The following is a 19,832-nucleotide window of genomic DNA, read 5'->3' on the forward strand; positions in this document are numbered from 1 at the left end:
AAAAGTCACCAGAGGACGCAGATAAAAACCACCACCTGAAGAAAATGGCACAACTGAAACTAAAGGAATCCCAATGCTACACGTTTTATCTGTGTGCAACGCCAGATGTAAAGATCTACAATACTCACACAAAGTGGTTTTCAACTGTTTTGAAATTGAATGTAAAATAACATTTCTCTGCTGTGTCTTGGTTTATTAAATGGGAAATCTATGCATATTTTATGTATGTCCTCAATAATAAAACAATGGTAATTAAGTCATGGACTGGAACAGAATACTGAGATGTTGTCGTTTTAAAGTGCCATTTATATAAACAATGCAGTAATGCAGGTTACAGTTTTCATTATGCTGGTATTTACAACAGAGTTCCATCCTTAATAAAAATCCCTAATTCCCAATAATATCTCTTTTATCATAGTGATCCTAGCAGTAGGAATGAAGGGTAAATCATATAAATATTAGTGTTTCAAGTTTGAAAGTGGAGGTGGAAGTGGATATATATATATATATATATATATATATATATATATATATATATATATATGTAATTGGAGCTTTCCAATACTTTTGTTATATAAATTAATTTATTATTTATGTTCATTTTTTTAAAGCCTAGAAGTGAAAATTAATGGCTATTTACATCTGAATTAATTAATTAAGAAAGCTATATTTTTGCATTTGCTTGTGCTAAAATGAATGCATGTGTAAAGCTATACACAACCAAGCAGGCACCAAGTTGGGAGGCAATTTTACAAAAAAAAAAAAAAAAGTAGGGTGGACATTTAAAAAAAAAGTGAGATATTTTGTTACACGACTGATAAAAACATCATATAGAGAAATGCTGCAAATTTCATCAAAAATGTCTTTATTTTTCATTAACTTACAAAAACTGGTCCATCCTTTAAATACACACAACAAGTGTATACCACTAAAATGTAGACTTAAGTAAGAATAATATCAATATGAAAAAATATAAAATCTAATTCTAATATAAAAATATAAAATCTAATCTAAAAAAATATATATAAAAAAAAAAAACAAATAAATCACATGAAAATGTACACAAAATACATCATTTAATGAATGATACCTTTAAAACTGACAATCCAGATACCCAACCCAACAAAAACATCAAATAGGACAAAATCCACTGGTTAACAAATGTGTTTATTTATTAAAATTCAATCCTCCAGGGTGGTCTGTACTCAATATTCCAAATGCCTCATCACTGAATAATTTTCCTTCAGGATCCCCCTTTCATATTAACAGAAACCCTCCCCATTTCTGAAACACAAAATTGAAGGTGACACCTTCAAAGATCTGCAAGACCAATGTTTTATAATAGTGGATAGCATTGTCAGATTCATGCATTGGGTAACCCAGTTTTGAAATGGTTACTACCCTTGCTGGCAACAAGGGAAATAAGTAGAGCAAGTATTTCAAGCAAGTAAAAAAAAATGAAACAGGATATTTCCAATAAAATCAAACAATTAATAGTTCACATTTATTTGCAAAATATACTATAAACAATACCAGGACACAGAAATGTACTTTTGAATTTGATATAAATGCTTTTTGGAATAGCATAAAATAATAAATTGCATGCTCTGTATACATTTGACTTTTACTTTTTTAACAGTATACAGCCTTATTTGTATGATAAATCATTCAGGCACTGCTAGCATCCCCCAACTTCTCTATCATCTACTGAAGAATGTTCACAGCTAAACAAGCATTGCCAAAAGCATGTCTAGTATATTGATCTGGGTACATTCTCAAACTGTCCTGTGAAATCATTTTTTCATGTATATCAGAGTGACCCCTCCAGCATTCTGTTATTTTGTTTATGGAGATAATTTGCTATCAATGAGGAGCTTTATATTCTTAGCATACGAAAAATCAAGAGGATAGGGGACAATTTTTTTTTTTTTTTTTTTTTAAGCTATAAGCCACAGGCAAGCCAGCAGCCAGGAAGTACAGACATTGATATCGTTTTAACAATAAAAAAACACAAAAGCTACACTTAACTACTAGCTTTCCTTAAATGTATACATCAATAGGCATTTGCTCCAGGCTGAACTATAGCTAATCTGGAACATCCAAAAAAAAAAAAAACAATTAAAAAAAGGAATTAATTTCTTTGTCTTTTCATAAATAAACAAATTTACACAAAGTAAGAAAATAAAAGCAAAAAAAAAAATTATAGTAGTAGATGATGGCGCTGCAGAAATGAATTACACAAAATTATATACTTTGGCGAACTACATTCTATGCAAATACTAATAAAAATAGTAAAATAAACAAAATAAAATAAAGTACTGTCTGTCTGGCAATTATTAACACCAATTAGCCCACATGACTTTCGTCTAGTCCCTGGTGGGAATGTCTAATACAATCAGTATGTTCTCTCAGTGTGCAATGGAAACAACAGGAGCAGCAGTATACGGCTTCCAGCTGTTCTAGCAATGACTCTTCTTGATCACACCTAATCTCTCTACTCACGCTGAGGTTTTCCACATACACAACTCTGTGTTCTGTATAACTCTTTTCACTCTTTTCCCCGCACAGGAGCTGCTCTAAAGTAGACCTAGGTCAAGCTGCAGCAATCTGCTTTTTTATCGAGTTAATAGTTTTCACTAGGCATATACATACAAAAAAAAAAAAACGGAATGCAACTATTAAATACGGATGGTGCATATTTTCTTTTTCCTGTCTATTTAGCGTTTAATAAAAAGTAACACTTTTCAGATTTCCTAAACTTGACACCAGGCCCATTGTTTTTAAAGTGCAAGTTAGCAGCTGTATGTAATTGCTAGGACATGTTTTGACTTTATAACATATGCTATAAACACTTAGTGCTTGCTTATGTTTGTTCATTGACTTTTACATCACAGGCTAGGTAGCAGGTGTGTATTAAGATAGTATGATTATATTAAAGTGCAGAGAATAATAATGCAGCCACAATATGGGATTTTACTCATGCAGTTATGGCTTTCTCATCATTGCACCAAGGCTATAACAACATTTCTTAAATTATTTTAAAACTTTTTTTATAAATGTTGGTTTAAAGAACATTAGATTCAGCGCGTATTAAACGGTATTAAAGATTTAGGATTTGAGTAACGTTCTTGAAACTCTTTAAGCAAAATTAAAATTTCTGTTTGGTAGCGTTAAATTAGTGTCATGACAAGACTTAAGCAGATTTCAGCAATTTGTAGCAACATTTATGCAGAGGTAAAACTTGCTAAAAAGCTTACCTTAAACCCATTAAAAGCTTGATAAAGCCACAGCAAATAATTTTGATAAGATCTGATTTAAACAGTACAAAAATAAAGCTTAAGGGTGTTTTAAAACTGAATTGCAGCCATTAAAATACTATGTAATACCAGAATATTTTGTTAATTGCTTTAGGTTTTAAGAATTGTCCTCTGCCAGGCTTTTTGCAGAGTAGTAATACAGATCCAGACATGGTGGGGGTTTTAGGAAAACGTTCTCTAACCACTTAATAACACAAGTGATAAAAATGCTAAACATAACTGAGCAGAAGAAATAAACATAATATTGTTTTGGGTCAGCTACAGATCATAGATTTAACGGTTTAACAAAAAATGTCCACAACCTAAATAATTGCTGATGCTTTTTTTAAAACTATTTTCAAACAATTAATGATAGTACTCATATGATTAGGGCCTAAAATGTGTTCCTCAATCAAAAAATATATTTCTAATAAAAAATACACCCCATAGACCAAACACAGAATACACCTAGGATTCTACTACTCATCTTCTAAAGGGTAAAAGTGGTTCTGCCATTTTTTAATATGGTCGTTATGGTCCTCTTAGAAGAATCCAATTGAAAAAAGACTTCAAAGCACATAATCTAAAATTTAAAAAAAGAAGAAAAACCTTGAATAAAGGTCTATAGGAAAATCTGTGGGACATGCTCTACTGATGCAAAATGTAAAAATGGTAATCAACCTGTTAACCTTTAAATTGTTCAGCCAGTCAGAATTCTTCCATTACACAAGCCTAAAATTATTTTTTTTTTATATTTTAGTATTTTAAGCAATTTATTTGTCCAGATTTTTTACAGTTATTTTTTTAATGCATCATATAAACATCTTCAGAGCTGATAAACACATGGCTTTCTTTTCCAGCCTAAATGACCAGACGTAAGGAACTAGCCCAACAAAAAATGGCCAATTTAACTACTCTACGTTCTGACATGGGAGAAATGTGAACACTCTGAATACCCCATAAATAAACATATACTATTACTAATATGAATGATGTTGTTACAGGTTTTTCTGTTTGGGCTGAGAGATTTGAGAGATCTTCTTTCATTCCTGGGCTGACATGCTAAAGAGACCAAAGCTACACAAAATAATGCCTCAAACACACTGACAGTGTAAATGTGAGCTTTTGTAGTCAGGGAAATAAATTTATATCAGATCAAAAGCCTCACTGTGACACAGAATATATTATAGTCCCGTATAGAATAATATTAATAAAAAATATTTGTATTTTAGTTTTTACAAGTAATTAAAAAAATATTCTACTCTAATTTTTTTTTTTACATCTGCCCTCCTGAGGGTTATTTATGTATCTTTATGGAGAAAACTGTGTTAGAATTGTTACAGTGTTACATGAGAGCTTTTTCTAGAACAATTTCAGGTTTGTTAAAACCTTTGCACCAAAAACAATGCTGTATGTGTGACAATGTCAGAGCCTTTCCCATCGACTTCCATATAGAGATGATGCAAAGATGATCAACTCAGACCGAAATTTTTTAAGATGAATCTCAATTAAAAGGAAAAGAACATCACTGACAAGGAAAGTCCTGGTTTGACATCGCGCTAATTGCTTGTAAGTGGTTTAACTCTTCACTGACAAAGCTTCTTTTGTAAAGAATTGAAGTCTGCTCAGGTAGTTATCATAGGGCAAAATTTCTGCTTTGTTTTATATAAATGAAAGTAAACCTATCAAAAAAGAAAAAGTGGTATTTGTATTTGTATCAATCTCTTTAAAATGCTAGTCTCTTGGATATTACACTGGTTTTATTAATTTATTTTCTAATCTAGTAGATCAAGAAAGTCCTAACCTGCATCTGTTCATGTCACTTTCAGGGCATTGAAACACAATGAAAAATGTCAACAATGATTGGTATTCTGCATTGATGTATTACTTTAATCCTAACATACATGAGCTAATTTACTAAAGGAATGTATGCTGTTCAGAAAGTGAATTACCCAACTTCACTTAGTTTAGGGAATGGGGTGAAACATTGCAAAAAATACCCAATCGCACTCAAAACCCTTATTGGTTGGCTTAAGTGACTTAACTTTCTTATCTAATCTAAGTGAATTATCCATTGCAGAATGATAATTCACATTGCTCTGTGAACAGCATGAATTGGATTAGTAAATCAACTTCATAGTCTCTTTTCAATCTGTGCTCATCCATTAATTCTGGACTGTTAAACACTAGCTAAAAATATGTATTTTAGTTTGTTAACAAGCATGTTAAATAGCAAGCAAAATATTATTTTTGAGCAAACATTGGGATAATTTGTGGATGCTGATAATTTATACTGATAAACACTTTTTCCCTTACTTTTCCTTATTAGAACAGTTTTATAGTTTGAGTCCCAATAATGGATAAATAGTGACCTCTGCTGTTCATCATATGGCAATGCATATTACATTTACATGTACAGGTAGTGAAGGTGTCCTAGACATTTTCCTTGATTAACTTAGGCGATAGATTACATTGTCAGACACAATATTTGTTTTAAATAACAGATTAAAGTCAAAGTATACAGACAGGTAGCAAGGCAATCGTTGGCTTGGGATTTATTCAATCCAATTTTGCTTTGCTTTGGGTAATTTTAGAAAAAAGGGAATAAAATATAATTTTCAATTTAATTTAATGATTTTAGCAATATCCTTAATGATTCTGAAATGCACTTCCATGACTCCCAAGAGCAAGGTTTTAATCTAATATACAATCCTGGAATCATTATGGGATCTATTTAAGCATAAAGCAAACATAATGCAATAGCACTGTATGTGTTAGAAGATCATTTGAACCAATATGATTGTGTTTGCTTTTTATTTTTGTGTAATTATTTTATCTGCATTACAAATGATAGCAAAGTGTGCTTATACTATTAGTGGTCATAAAATCTAAAGTCCCTTTACAGTCTTAAAAGTTTGCATCCTTAAGCAATTATGGGCATCAGGAGGTAATTGCAAAATAGGATAAAGGGAGTCATTAAGAAATCAGGGCACAAGCATATTGAGTATTGTTACCAACTCTTGCCCTATCCAGTTATCGTATATTTTAAAGCACAGGCACCTAATACTAATACAACTGTTACAAACCAATGCAGCCTCAAATAAACAAAATCCAATTACATGGGACTTTACTGGTGAAACTAAATTAAAGCACTGAAATATCAACCCAAATAAAAAGAAACAAATCAGTTTACAAATAAGTTCCTCAAAATTTATTTATTATAAATAATATTTTTCCTTTATTCCTGAGTTAATTTGTTCAGTAAATACATTCCTCATCTAATGGTGTCCAACATCAATCTGTGAGTTCCCTGGGGAGCATCATCATGCAGCATGTTCAACTCACACACCCCTAAAAACTGAGGCACTCATATGTCATGCTTAATCCACCTCTCCTCCTCCAGTGTCACCGTCTGTATTTGTCTGTCATTTTCAACCCCTATTTAATGTACAACGCTGCCTAATATGTTGGCGCTATATAAATCCGGTTTATTAATATTATTATTTAATAATATTAAAAGTAGATGAGAAGGGACCCGTGACATTTTTGGATTGGCCTAAAAGACTTTTGAAAAGGGTAGATAAAAGTGGCTGGAAGGGAGGCTTCACAAAAGGGGCTGAGGGGTTCAAGAATTAAGCCTTGGATTATATATTTCATGCATGGAAAAATGCTAATTTTTGAGTTGAAAATTTACTTATAATCTCTAAAACAATGTTTATGTTGTAAAAGTTGTGAATTAAAAATAAAAATATTTGTGCAACTGTTTATTTAATTATTATTTATGGAAAAAAAGAACTAAAATATATTTATTAAACACAATATAATCTCAATATCTTTGTAACATATTAAAATATTGTTTACTAAACAAACACGTCAAATCTACAAAACATCAAACCACAAAAAATCCAAAACACCCAAATTTAGACATAGGCAACACATTAAAAACCTTAACATTGGATTTATATAGAGTTAGCCATAATTGACGGTTTGGGATGACCAATTAGTCCAGATTTGTTTCAGTACAAATTATGACAAATAATTGTGTTAATCAGTTTTTGAAATAATAGCATTTTTATTATAAATTCACATAAACTCTACCGATTTTTTTCCTCCCCATTCAGTTATTTACAAAGCCTGGTTCATGCAGTGCTCCATGGTATTGGTGCAAACAAGGACTGTAAGGCACACACTACATTCCTATTTGTAGAATTGACAAGAAAATGAAGGCTGCTACCCCTTATATGTGTAATTTTTTGTCCAATCAGAGGACTGGAATCTAGAATGCATCTCTCTTAAAACATGGAAACAGAAAAGAAACAATCATTCAGAGTCAGGAAGTAAAGTGTGATTTCTCCTTTTCTGGGCACATTACAGCATAACTATGGAATATGGTATATGGAATATGGTATATGGTTATGCTAAGCAAAATCTGAAAGTTTCTTCAAAGCAGATTACAGTTATTAAATGGTTATGAGTCTTTATTTTAATGTTCAGGTTACAAATTAAAATGGAAGCTTTGGCTTACTGGTTTATAGCAGTACTATGGACATTTGTGAGGAATAGGGTTTTGCAAATAAATTAATTAGGAGCACTGTAGAGATGTACAAAGAATTCTGAAAAAAACAACCTTTGGGCAACATTTGATTTTTTATGCATTAAAAAACTTCTAATTGAAAATGTATGGAAAAGAAAAACTGCTAATGGCGGTCAAAATAATAGGTGAATCTTGTGGGTTTACCGGATTTTTCCCGTAAAACACCTCCTGGCCTACATACTAACTTTTAGCAAGTAAGCTTAAAAAGGCCAAAGGAAGGACTTCAACCCCCGGTACTATTAAGGGGAAACAGAGCAGGCATAATGATAGAAAAGTGTAAACATTCAGAAAGCTGACAAACAAAACAAGTTGAGATTAGGGTCAGTTAGGAAACTCTATTTTAAGGGCAATGGGAAGAAAGAAAAGTAGGTTAAAAAGGTGGAATAATCAGTCCAAAGGAAATGGGGAGGTAGGTTTGGTGGGTGGGTATGGCATGGCATGGAACAATGTGTGAGTTGGGCCAGCCTGCCCAGAAAACCATATAATAGTGTTAGAGAACCTGGGTCATCACAAAGTATTTATTGGTCCAAACTGTTCCTTGTACTGATTGACACTACCTCCAGCTATTTCAGTAAGACACTTCAAAGACATTTCTGATCATTGGAACATTTTAAAAAACGTTTAAATTAATGAACTTATTTTTGGTCTCAAACTATTTGTCTTAACAGAATGCCATTAAAAGTATGAGAACAGTTTCCAATGTTGCATGGACTGATGGAGCATTTTGGGATTTTTCCATGACAAACTCGCCAATTACATATGCTGTCCTTTAGATATTTAGCTTTACTTCTATACTTTGTCCCCAGGGAAAGTCTAAAACCTCTTTTACTGTCTTCATAGGAAATAAGTGCAAAGGAATCAGTCCATACGTGCATGGAGTACATAACAGAAGACATTAGCTCCCCTCAGCCTGGGTCTACTTGGACAATTTCCCCAAGGATATACGTTTTATCAAGTTAAGGCTGAGTTGCAGAGAATGGAGATTTCATATCAACCATGCATGTTACTTTGCGTCTTATGGAGTTTGGTTTTGGTGGGGATAAAAAAGCTGGCCAAGCCTGTTTTAGAGCTAGGGGACACTCTAAGTCAAACAGCATCCTAGTAGCAAAGATTGAGGCTTGCTACGATACCTGAGAGAGAACAGTGATAGGGCAATGAACTGATGACCTGGTAAGTAATTGATTGGAGTCTCACATGTACTTTATTTATTTTTTTCTGTGTCGTAAAAGTGACATCCACACAGACTTCAGGGTGCAATTGCATCTATTAAAAATGACTATAAACGGGTGTCTACATATAAGATCACTTATTAAGTGTTTTTTTTTGGAATTATTCACTAGAATACCAGGTGTCATTTAAAAACAATTCAACCCAACAGCAATGGAACTTGATGAGATTGTTGCCAAGTCCTGGCCCAATTGAACACTGAAACCACCAGATGTAAGTGACTTCCATGATACAGCACTAAATCCAGGAACAAAAGCTCACAGTCACTGCAAGAAACATGGGTGATGTGGGTGGAGCGAGGCAGTGGGGGATTCAGGGACCAAAGAGATCAACAATCCCATAAAGCTGCGTACACACTTCCAATTTTTATCGTTGGTAAACGAACGACGAACGATCCTGCACGATATCCGCGAACGATCGTATGGCACTGATCCTGTACATACAGATAACGACACGATCGTTCAAAGATATTGTACACACGATAGATGCGATCGTTTGAACGATACAGGAAGTGACGTGCACCACAGGAAGTGAATACTGTGTGCGAACGTTCGGATCAAACCTAAAACTTGATCCTGCATGATTTAATGGACACTGTTTGCACTTTATTGGCAGTCTCCTAAATCCTGAGTAAGCATATCCAGCAAAATGCAGCAAAACTGTGATTGGATATGTACAACAAGTAAAATGTATATACTATGAAGAGTGTGTTCCTTTTTTAATGATTGGATAAATAATGTTTTTAATTTAAACAATAATGGATGTGAATGGAGGTGCCTTTAAAGCCCATTTATCCGTGATAAAGGCATTGTGGAGAAAGCTTGGATGTGGCACCCAAATTCACACCTGTCCCTTGAGGATAATAGAGGATTGAATTCAATGAATTAACATACTTTGGGGAATGTCTGTTTTTTTTTTTTTGTTTTGTTTTTACATATCTACATATATGTATGCTATCACTATTTCACACAAAAACATTTAACAGATGATAAATGATTCCTGGAGCACAATGGGTATGCTAAAATATGCTGAAGCTGAAGTCGCCTGCCTTGTGGCTGTCTTTGTCCTCATTTTAGACTGAGCTGCCCAATAAGTGATGAGTCACTAAAATCATCCATCTGTAGATGGCTTTCTCTTGAGAACATGTCAAAAAAAAGACTACACTCCCCGATCATAATACAGAAATACATATACCAACACACTTATTTTTTCAAAGCCCATCTAGTAATATAAACAATATATAAAAACATATATATAAAACTATATACATAACACAGCTTGCCTTCCCAAGGATTTTTTTAAATATTTGTAGTGTATTTCAGGTCTGGTGAATTTAGAAATGACATCAGATTCATTGAATTGGCTCTAGTTCTTGTAATACAGGAATCAGAAAAAACAATTTTACTAACAACAAATGTTAACACAGCATATCATTATCAATCTTTATTTTGCTTCTTTTAATAATAATCTTCTATTTGCTTCTTTTAATAATGCATTTTCTTTTTTTACAGAAATATGAGTTCTTCAAGAAGTTGTTTAAATGAACCTAATGTATTTTGCTACATTTGTGATAAATACTCTCTGTAAAACCTGAGAAACAAGCATATCTTGCATATTTTGGTATTAAACTGGGGGACCAAGATAAGTATTGGGCTCCCCATATGGTATGCAAAACATGTGTAGAGTGTCTACGCCAGTGAAAAAATGGAAAACTGAAAAGTTTGAAATTTGTTGTACCTATGGTATGGTATGGCATGATCCTAAAAATCATATATAAGGTTTGAACTGTTACAAGAAAAACAAGTGGGAATACCCTGATTTGGAATCAGCAAGACGACCTGTGCCGCATGGTGCTGATGTTCCCATACCAGTGTTCAGTATACTCTCTGATATTCCTGTATCCGACATGGAGGATATACAGGGTTTGGAGTGTAATCCATGAGTTAGCAGTGGAAGTGAATATGAAGGAAGTGTTTCATCAAACCAGCAGTTCTCCCAAGAAGAGCCCAATGATTTATTATGTGACCTAAGTCTGTCAAAACAAGCATCTGAACTTTTAGCATCCAGGCTAAAAGAAAATAACTGTCTAAGACCAGAAGTTAAAATAACGGTTTATAGGACAAGAGAGGTGACACTCCTACTATTTTTCAGTGAAGAAGGAGACTTCGTGTACTGTTGTAACATCCCTGGACTACTAGCCCATATGGGAGTACCAGTTCCACTCGAAGTTTGAAATCTGTTTTACTTCATAATGGCAACTGCTATGCATCAATTCCAATTGGTCACTCAACAAAACGTAAAGAAGAATATGAAAATATCTAAATGGTCTTACAAAAGCTGTTGTTATCATGAGCACCAATGGTTCATATGTGTTGATTTAAAAATGGTAATTTCCTACTTGGACAGCAAAGTGGATACACAAAGTACCCATGTTTCATCTGCTTGTGGGATAGTAGAGAAAAGCAGGATCACTGGAAAAAAAGTGACATGGCCTCCAAGGGAAAACATGAAAAAAGTTGCAGCGAACATCATTAACAAGCCAATGGTTGACAAAGAAAAAATCATTCTCCCTCCACTACACATAAAGTTGGGATTAATGAAGCAATATGTTAGAGCTCTTCAAATACATTTGTAGATTCTTCCCTGGATTGAGTACTGAAAAATTAAAAGCAGGAATCTTTGATGGACCCCAGATTCGGAAACTCATAAATTATTAAAATTTCTCAAGTTACATGACTGATACTCGAGCTTCTGCCTGGCACAGCTATGTCATGGTTGTCAAGAACTTCTTGGGTAACCATAAAGCACAAAATTATGAAGAACTGGTACAAAACTTGCTAATAAACTTTAAAAATGTGGGTGCTAATATGAGCATAAAGGTACACTATCTCCATAGCCATTTGCAAAAATTTCAAGAAAACCTTGGCGATTTCAGTGAGGAACAAGGGGAGAGGTTCCATCAAGATATAAAGGTGATGGAAGAAAAGTTTTAGGGCAGATGGGATAGAAAGATGATGGCAGACTACTGCTGGAGCCTTCAACGTGATTGTCCTGATCATCAGCATAAAAAGAAGTCATACAAACTGAGCTTTTCCAATGACTTCTTTGTGATTAGTTCTGTAAATATACTGAATATAGAATATATTGACATTAAGTATTTCAAAAATTTTACTTTGTATACGTAGGCCTATCAATTTTTTTTCGCTTAATTTGTATGTTTCATTAGTTTTCTATAAGGTATTATTTTAAAAACTAGAGCCAATCTAGCAAAACCAATAGCATATTTGGAATCTGTGCATCAAATTAAACCGAAAATGACTTTAATCTGTGGCAAGAAACTGTTTGTTGACCAGTTTAAATAATGTCATTTTATACATTAAAAATAATTTTGTTTGGGACCTGAATTTATCCCTAAATCAGGTTCTGAGAACCTGCTTTAGAAGTAAATTAGGCCCAGCTTTAGAAGTAAATTAGGTTTACTACAGACACTTATTAGGTTGCAATACTTGTTCCTGACAAGTAACGTGTTGTGAGCTCGATATTGTGCTGCGAGTTCAATATTGTGTTGTTGCAAATGTATTGTTCAGCAGTTAAAGGCAATACGATTGACCGACCTGTACAGTACAGTTTAAATGCCAAAAGTGAAGACATCACATTGGCTGTTATCTGGCCAGGCTTTGTAAGGGTTAGTACACATGGGCAGATATTTACTTTCTATCCATGTTACAATTCAATAAATTGATTGGATCTGAAGTGAATCTGGGGGGAAATCCCTAGCGGACTGGTATTTTATTGGGTCCCAGCAATCTTAGGTAGATTGGATGAGTTTGTAACTATCAAATGAAGGTGCATAGGTGTTTCATGTGTATGAATGATTGGGTAAATCTGGAATTCCAATCAACTTCTATGTATGAAAAATTATGAATTAAATGAATGTGTGCAGAGTTTTGGGACTTCCAAATGATTGATAAGCAAGTTAAATATTGATTGGAATGGTCAGCTAAGCACAAAATGTCTAGATCTGCTTGTGGTTACTAAGTGTAAATCTTAGGAATAGAAGAAAATAATGGGAAACCTATTACAGATAAAATAACTACAATTCATGCATTTTAACTGTGTATTTAGCAGTTTGCCCAAAGATTATGCTTAATGTTTTTATAAAAAAATGTCCAAACCCAGTACTTTACTTTATTGTAAAACAAATATGTTTGTTTCTTTATCATGTTTTTATTGGCCCTTTTTTTAGGGAACAGCAGCAATAAATGAACTTGTAAGTAAAGTGTATTCGGGGAGTAATAAAATTTAAAATTTCAATTTAGAATTGATGATTTAAATCTAATTAGCCAGCCATCGAATATGCAATGTAAGTTTCAGATAGGTTAATGAATCTTTTTATCTGTCACAAAGTTCTAAACGTGCCAAAATATATAGCTACCATTCATCGAACATATCGTAAAATTTATTGAGCTGATCATAAAAAACAAACTGCGTATATCATTTTAATTCTTGATTTAAAGTTATGTCTCTACACTGATCATAAAGTAGGCCTTTGCATTATAACACTCTCATTAATCTAATGCAATTTTCTTCAGCGGGGCACATAAAATGCTAATAAAATTACATTCTAATAAATGTAATGCTCGGGCTTTTTCTTTACAGTGCTTATGAAAAGACCTAAATACAACTAAATTATATCTGGGCAATTTTCAACAAACAGGTTATAGTAGTAGCCTTGATATGGTTACATTTTTCATTATAATTATTGGTAAACCGCTGAAAGAAAAACTTTCAAAAAGGAGAGAAAAAGCTAATTACATACATTACAGTTTGCCTTTGCATTATATATCTTTCAGTTCTTGTATGGCCATAAGTATCTTGTCTACAAGACCATATACAAGAATCTTTGACATCCTTGAAGAATATATATGTTTTGTTGTGCTTTGTGACCCATATTACTATATTTATACCAAGGTAAATATTTATTTTATTTGATGTCTTGCTTGGTTGGTAATGTTCACATATGTATCTTTAATATTCAAATCTTAAAACAGAGGATTACAAATGTATGAAATGAACTGTTTAATATTGGAGTCTGGATTGAGTCAGGATTCAAGCTTTCAAGCTCTCAAGCTTTTTACAGGCAACAGCCTGCCTAGATACAGAATCTGTAAACCATTGAAGAATACCTGTCTAGGGTATAAAATCAAAGGAAATAAAAGTGTCTGTGTTGTCCATAAACCAGAATATTTCAAACACAAACATTCATTTATATGGTCATAAAAACCTGACACTTGAATGATCACCAGTTGCTTCAGGAGATATCAGTACTTTTTTTTTAAAAAGTGGCAGTGCTGTTCCTGGTGACCGATCATGTTTTACCTTTTGTTCTCAGGGTAGAAGGAACAATAAATTTGATGACACTGCTGACAGGAGTAACCCTTTTGCTCTTGCTGTATTTATTAGGCACCACATATCTATATCCAGTAGCAGACACATATATCCTTTTTTTTAAAATCTGTGTACCGATTTTCTAAAATGTATAAACAAATATAGAAAAAGAGAGATGTAATCTGCCCATGTTTGTCAGAGGTTAATGCTACATAATATAATAATTAGGAAGATATCATCAATCAGCACATGAAGTGGTCCATCTAATGAGTAAACACACCAGCAGCAGGTCAGATTAGATTAGCTTAACACTACAGCAGGCACTGGTGACTGGGAGCTGATAGGATATAAATTCCCAGCAGCCAATGGTAGTGCAGGATTGAGCCAGGGATTAATCTGCTCCTAAAATCTCCTTCAGCTGTGCACAGCCTCAGAGTGTGTGCTGGGGATGCCGAAATGGTACATCTTTAGCCTGCACGGCTAAAGGGAAGCAGGAGAAAAAATGCTATATCCTTGCTCTTCTTGCTGCTGCAAGTGACATCGCTGGAAAGAATAAACAGGGTGTAATATTGGGGTGGACCACAGCACAGGATTTCCGGTCAGATAAGCGTCTCTTAACATATAGCAATCAAATGCTAAAACAAATTTAAACTAATAAGTGCTCAGTCTTGATTCATACACAGTTCCCTGGAAAAAATGGAATAGCCCCCACCAGTTCAGTCCCTGGAAGAGAAAGATGACTTAATATTCATCTGATTTATTCAGCTATAAACAAGACTAAGCCTAACATTAGGCAAAATGTCTGCTTTTCTCAGTAGAAATATTGGACACAAATTCACCAGTAGCAACTTGGCATTGAGAATAATAAACTCATCCATCCCCTGCTTCTATTTTTCACTGTCCAGTCACAGGGTTGGGGTGGGGGACCTGTAGGTGAAACAGCAGCAGAGTTAGACCAGGTCCTCTCCTCTATTAAGGAATGAGTGGGCATAAATGCATATGTTTTGCTTCTTATATATACTTGTCTGTGTATTTGTCTCTTGGCTGCAGTAAAGTCCAATTTATAAAGATTATCTGCCAATTCTTCCCCCTACCACAATAAATGGAGGCCTGTGTGTTCATGGGTGACAGTCTGGGCTCACAGGAAGTGATATGAATGAATCTGGAACTCATTTAACCCAGAAGAGGAACGGAACCCAATGATGAGGAGAAGGCATTGCTGGAGAGGTGGATTGAAAACTTGCACTGAAGGTTTACAAATATTTTAGGAATTAGGAAACAGTGTTCACATGTTAAACAGTGAAGGTAGTTAGTTAAAATATATAGTTTTCCACATTTCTTGTTGCTCCCTAAGGATGCATAATTTTAAATTTAGATGTACAGTTATATGAAAAACCTCATGGAAATGTTTTTCTTATTAGCATATTTGAACACGCACACAATAGATCTTCATTTAAAGAATCCCCACAGGAAAACATTTTATAGAGAAACAAATGACCCTTAAAATTGACAATAAATTTGGCATTCCAGATTAGGTGCCAATAAATATTTTTATTATACAGTATTTATATAGCGCCATCATATTACTCAGCGCTGTACAAAGTCCATAGTCATGTCACTAACTTTCCTTAAAAGTAGCTCACAATCTAATGTCCCTACCATAGTCATATGTCATTATTGTAGTCTAAGGTCAATTTAGGGGAAAGCCAATTAACCTAACTGCATGTTTTTGGGATGTGGGAGGAAACCCACGCAGACACGGGGAGAACCTGCAAACTCTGTGTCCTGGCTGGGACTCAAACCTGCACTGCAAAGGCCAGAGTGCTAACCCCTGAGCCACTGTGCTGCCCAATTAGGAACCTCCTCAGGGAGTATTTTGTATTATTTAAATATCAGGTATTAAAGACCTGGTGTACTCCTTGCTATTGGTATATGTGGTGTCTTAATACCAATAGTAAAAAGAACTCTCTAAGGTCCTCAGAAAGTTGTGAATGTTGTGAATGCTCCTAAACCAAAGCAAAGGATGTAAAAAGATCCCCAGACTATTTGAATTGAATCATTCCACTGAAATTTAAATAGTCTACAAGTGGCATATATTTCAAGTGACTGCTAATTTGTCTAGGACTAGACATCCCAGTAAATCCAAGCCAAAATATATGCATAATGCAAAAGATTTTATGCATTATTGTTAGCCATGGTGCTGTGTCCTCATGTAAAATGTGTAAAAAAAACTCACGTCTTATGTCTCCAATGGGAAGCAAGTTTGTTACACACTTATGAGGACAAAGAGTCATCTGCTGGTGCAACTCAATTATAAACCGAGATTCTCATTATAATAGCATTTTGAGGGAAACAAGAGTTTATGTTACATACACATGATATATATATATATTTATATATTTTTATTTTTCTTGAAGAAAATCGTGTAAAATGTTTTAAATTATCCCTAGGTATATCACTTTTATCTGTTGGAACTGTTTAAATGAAGATGTATTATTTGCTTGTTTCAGTATCTTTAAAAAGACAATGATTTACATTAAATGTACATACTTTTTTTACATGTCTGTTTTTTTTTGTTATTTATTAGCTGAGAAAAGTTTCATATTAATGGGGGAATGTTAGAGATTATAGCAATTGGATGTTCAGCAATAATTATTTTTTGGTATTTTTACTGAAAATATGGATAGTATAAATGCCCACTGGAGAACCATGGTATGTTTATGTTTCAGGCAATTATCTGTTGATTCTGTAGGTTCTTGACTTTTAAAAACAAACAATGAATATTTATCTATGTTGAATAGCCCTTTCTGTGTACTTTAGTTTCTTTTTAATTGTTTTTCTAATGATAAAAATATGGTCTGTTGAGCAATGGAATGTGTCAGTACTATACATTTTAAATCTTAACTTATTTTCTACAAATAATTTGCCATTTTGGTAATGTTCTATTGAAATACAGCACAGATTATTCAATTCTTTACAAGCGGTAAATGAAAATCTTGTAAAACATATCTCTCCCATTTTTTCCAATTTTGTCACTCTGTTTTCCTTGCCGTTTGGCTGCTTTAAAATAGCTATGAAAATTGTAAGCATTCATTAGGAATATTTAAATTCCTGGAATTGTAAATTAGCTTGGTTTTTAAAGTGGAACTAAAGTTTCAGTTTGGGCATTCCTAGAGGTCTAATCATAAAGCTGTGAATCTGACATTCATCAAAATATTTTGGGATGGAAAAATGTTCAGGTCCATGTATTTCAATAGCAGAGACTGATTCTCCACCAGGGAATGTTTTGGTGATTGTCAGATTCACTGCTTTATAAATAGACATCCTAGAGCAACTTTTCTCAACCTTTTTACAAGGGGAGGGGGCTTTGAAATACCTTTCAAGTCCTCAGGAACCCCCTACTATAATTTCTATATATATATATATATAGTGTGATGGTCAGTAGGAAGAATGCCTCTTACATTGGTGGCCAACAGGTAGAGTTGCAAACTGGTCATTGCTCAAAGAACCCCTCGCCACTAAACCACAGAACCACTAAAATCATCAGCTCCCAACCGCGCAAGTGTGGGGAGCCTGATGTCACTCAAAAGGGAAGAAACCTCCTCCAGAGTGACGTCATTATGACATAACCCCGCTCACATTCCCATCTCAGATCTAGGCCTGCAATGGGAGAGTGGGCGGGTTGTGTGCAGGGACACAGCCTGCACACTTCCCTAAACCTGGGAACTGCTCAGGGGAACGTGGTCTGCGGCTCTGGCCGGTGCGTCCCCCCAGCGGGGTCCTTCTCCTGACCCCGCTCGGGGATTCACCAACCAGAGCCGCAGACCCCTAAAATTTCCACTGGTTGGCGACCGCTGCTTCGGAGGAACCCTGGTTAAGAAACACTGCTCTGGAGGCATATAGGACTATAGCAGAGTGGGCTAATTTTTCCTCAGTGGAACAACTGATCAATTTTGAATTTTGGAAGAATCCATTCCTAACTTCACAAAATTATTATTTCTTTATGTATTTATTAGGTTTTTACAAAACAATAACAAAAAATACAACAAACAGAAACAAGAAAAAAGTGACATCTAGTTTTCATAAACTAATACTGTTCTTTTAATCAAAAAATATTTTATTGTTTTCATCCTTTATTGGACCTTATTGTTGCTGATCTCAAAGCCTATTTTCAGTCAGTTTCTTCATGCATTTACATCAGCCATGACTGCATGACATTTCTCAAGGTGGGTTTCCTAATGATGATACCAGGGAGCATGTCTGTGTGAGTTGAAACATCACTTCTAGCCTACATTAGCAATGCAAATTAGAGAATGTCTATGCAAGAACACAACTTTGAGGCAGGGAGAGAATATTGGCATGCTATACCAGGAAGGGTCTGGGCAAAGACTTGTCTAAAATGATTTTAATGAAAGTTACAATACTAAGAAAGTATTTTGAAACTGTAAAAACATCTTTGGAAAAGGTTGTGACCTAAAGAAATGATGAATCCAGGGATGCAGGGTTCTGATCATAGTTCCACTACGTATGCTATCTTACTTAACATGGGCATAGTTAAAAATTATCTGGCAATATCATAATGATATAGTGCAAGCTGAGGCAAAACTGAAATTACTTTTCATCCTGACTGCTGAGTAATCAAAAGTAGAACGCAAGCAGTGTTGAAATTTTTGATTTAAATTCCTGATACTTTAGGGCAAAACATTGCAAAGAATATACAGTAGATTTAAAGCTCTTGACACACAAACACGTACACACACACCAACAGACTCAGTGGATGCAATAGAGCTGTTTTATCAAGTGAATAGGCGCAAGCGTCCCACGCGCATATACGCTCTGCTGGCCACGTTGTATTAGGGTGAGCAGGGGCTGAGTGCTAGTGCACTCGCCTGCCAGCTTACAGCATTGATAAATGAGCAGCGGGGTTGAGAATTTGCCAATTAAGGCAATTCATTTTCAGCTACGGGATTCAGGGGGATCTGTTAAGCCTTGTGAATGGTGATGTCATAGCAATCAATTAGCACACACTTGGTCCCTGTTCTGTGCTCATCTACAGTCCATTACAGGTCAATTTGAATCTTTAATGCTTGATCTTTTTTTTTGCTAAGTGCTACATTTTTATGTTAGATTATACTAATTCAGAACATTGCTTCATTTATAGTCAGATTGGGTGCAATTGTTGTTTTATTACATTTTTTTGGACTGGTTGCAACACTGCAAACTATATCATATCAAGCTATATATACTAATTAGTACTTTATAATATGTCATTTCATCACACAAAAGTATGAATGTCAAAAAAAATGTCCAAAAGCATTTTGGATCGT

This window comes from Pyxicephalus adspersus, chromosome 4 (assembly GCF_032062135.1).
Source record: "Pyxicephalus adspersus chromosome 4, UCB_Pads_2.0, whole genome shotgun sequence".
Taxonomy (NCBI): Eukaryota; Metazoa; Chordata; class Amphibia; order Anura; family Pyxicephalidae; genus Pyxicephalus; species Pyxicephalus adspersus.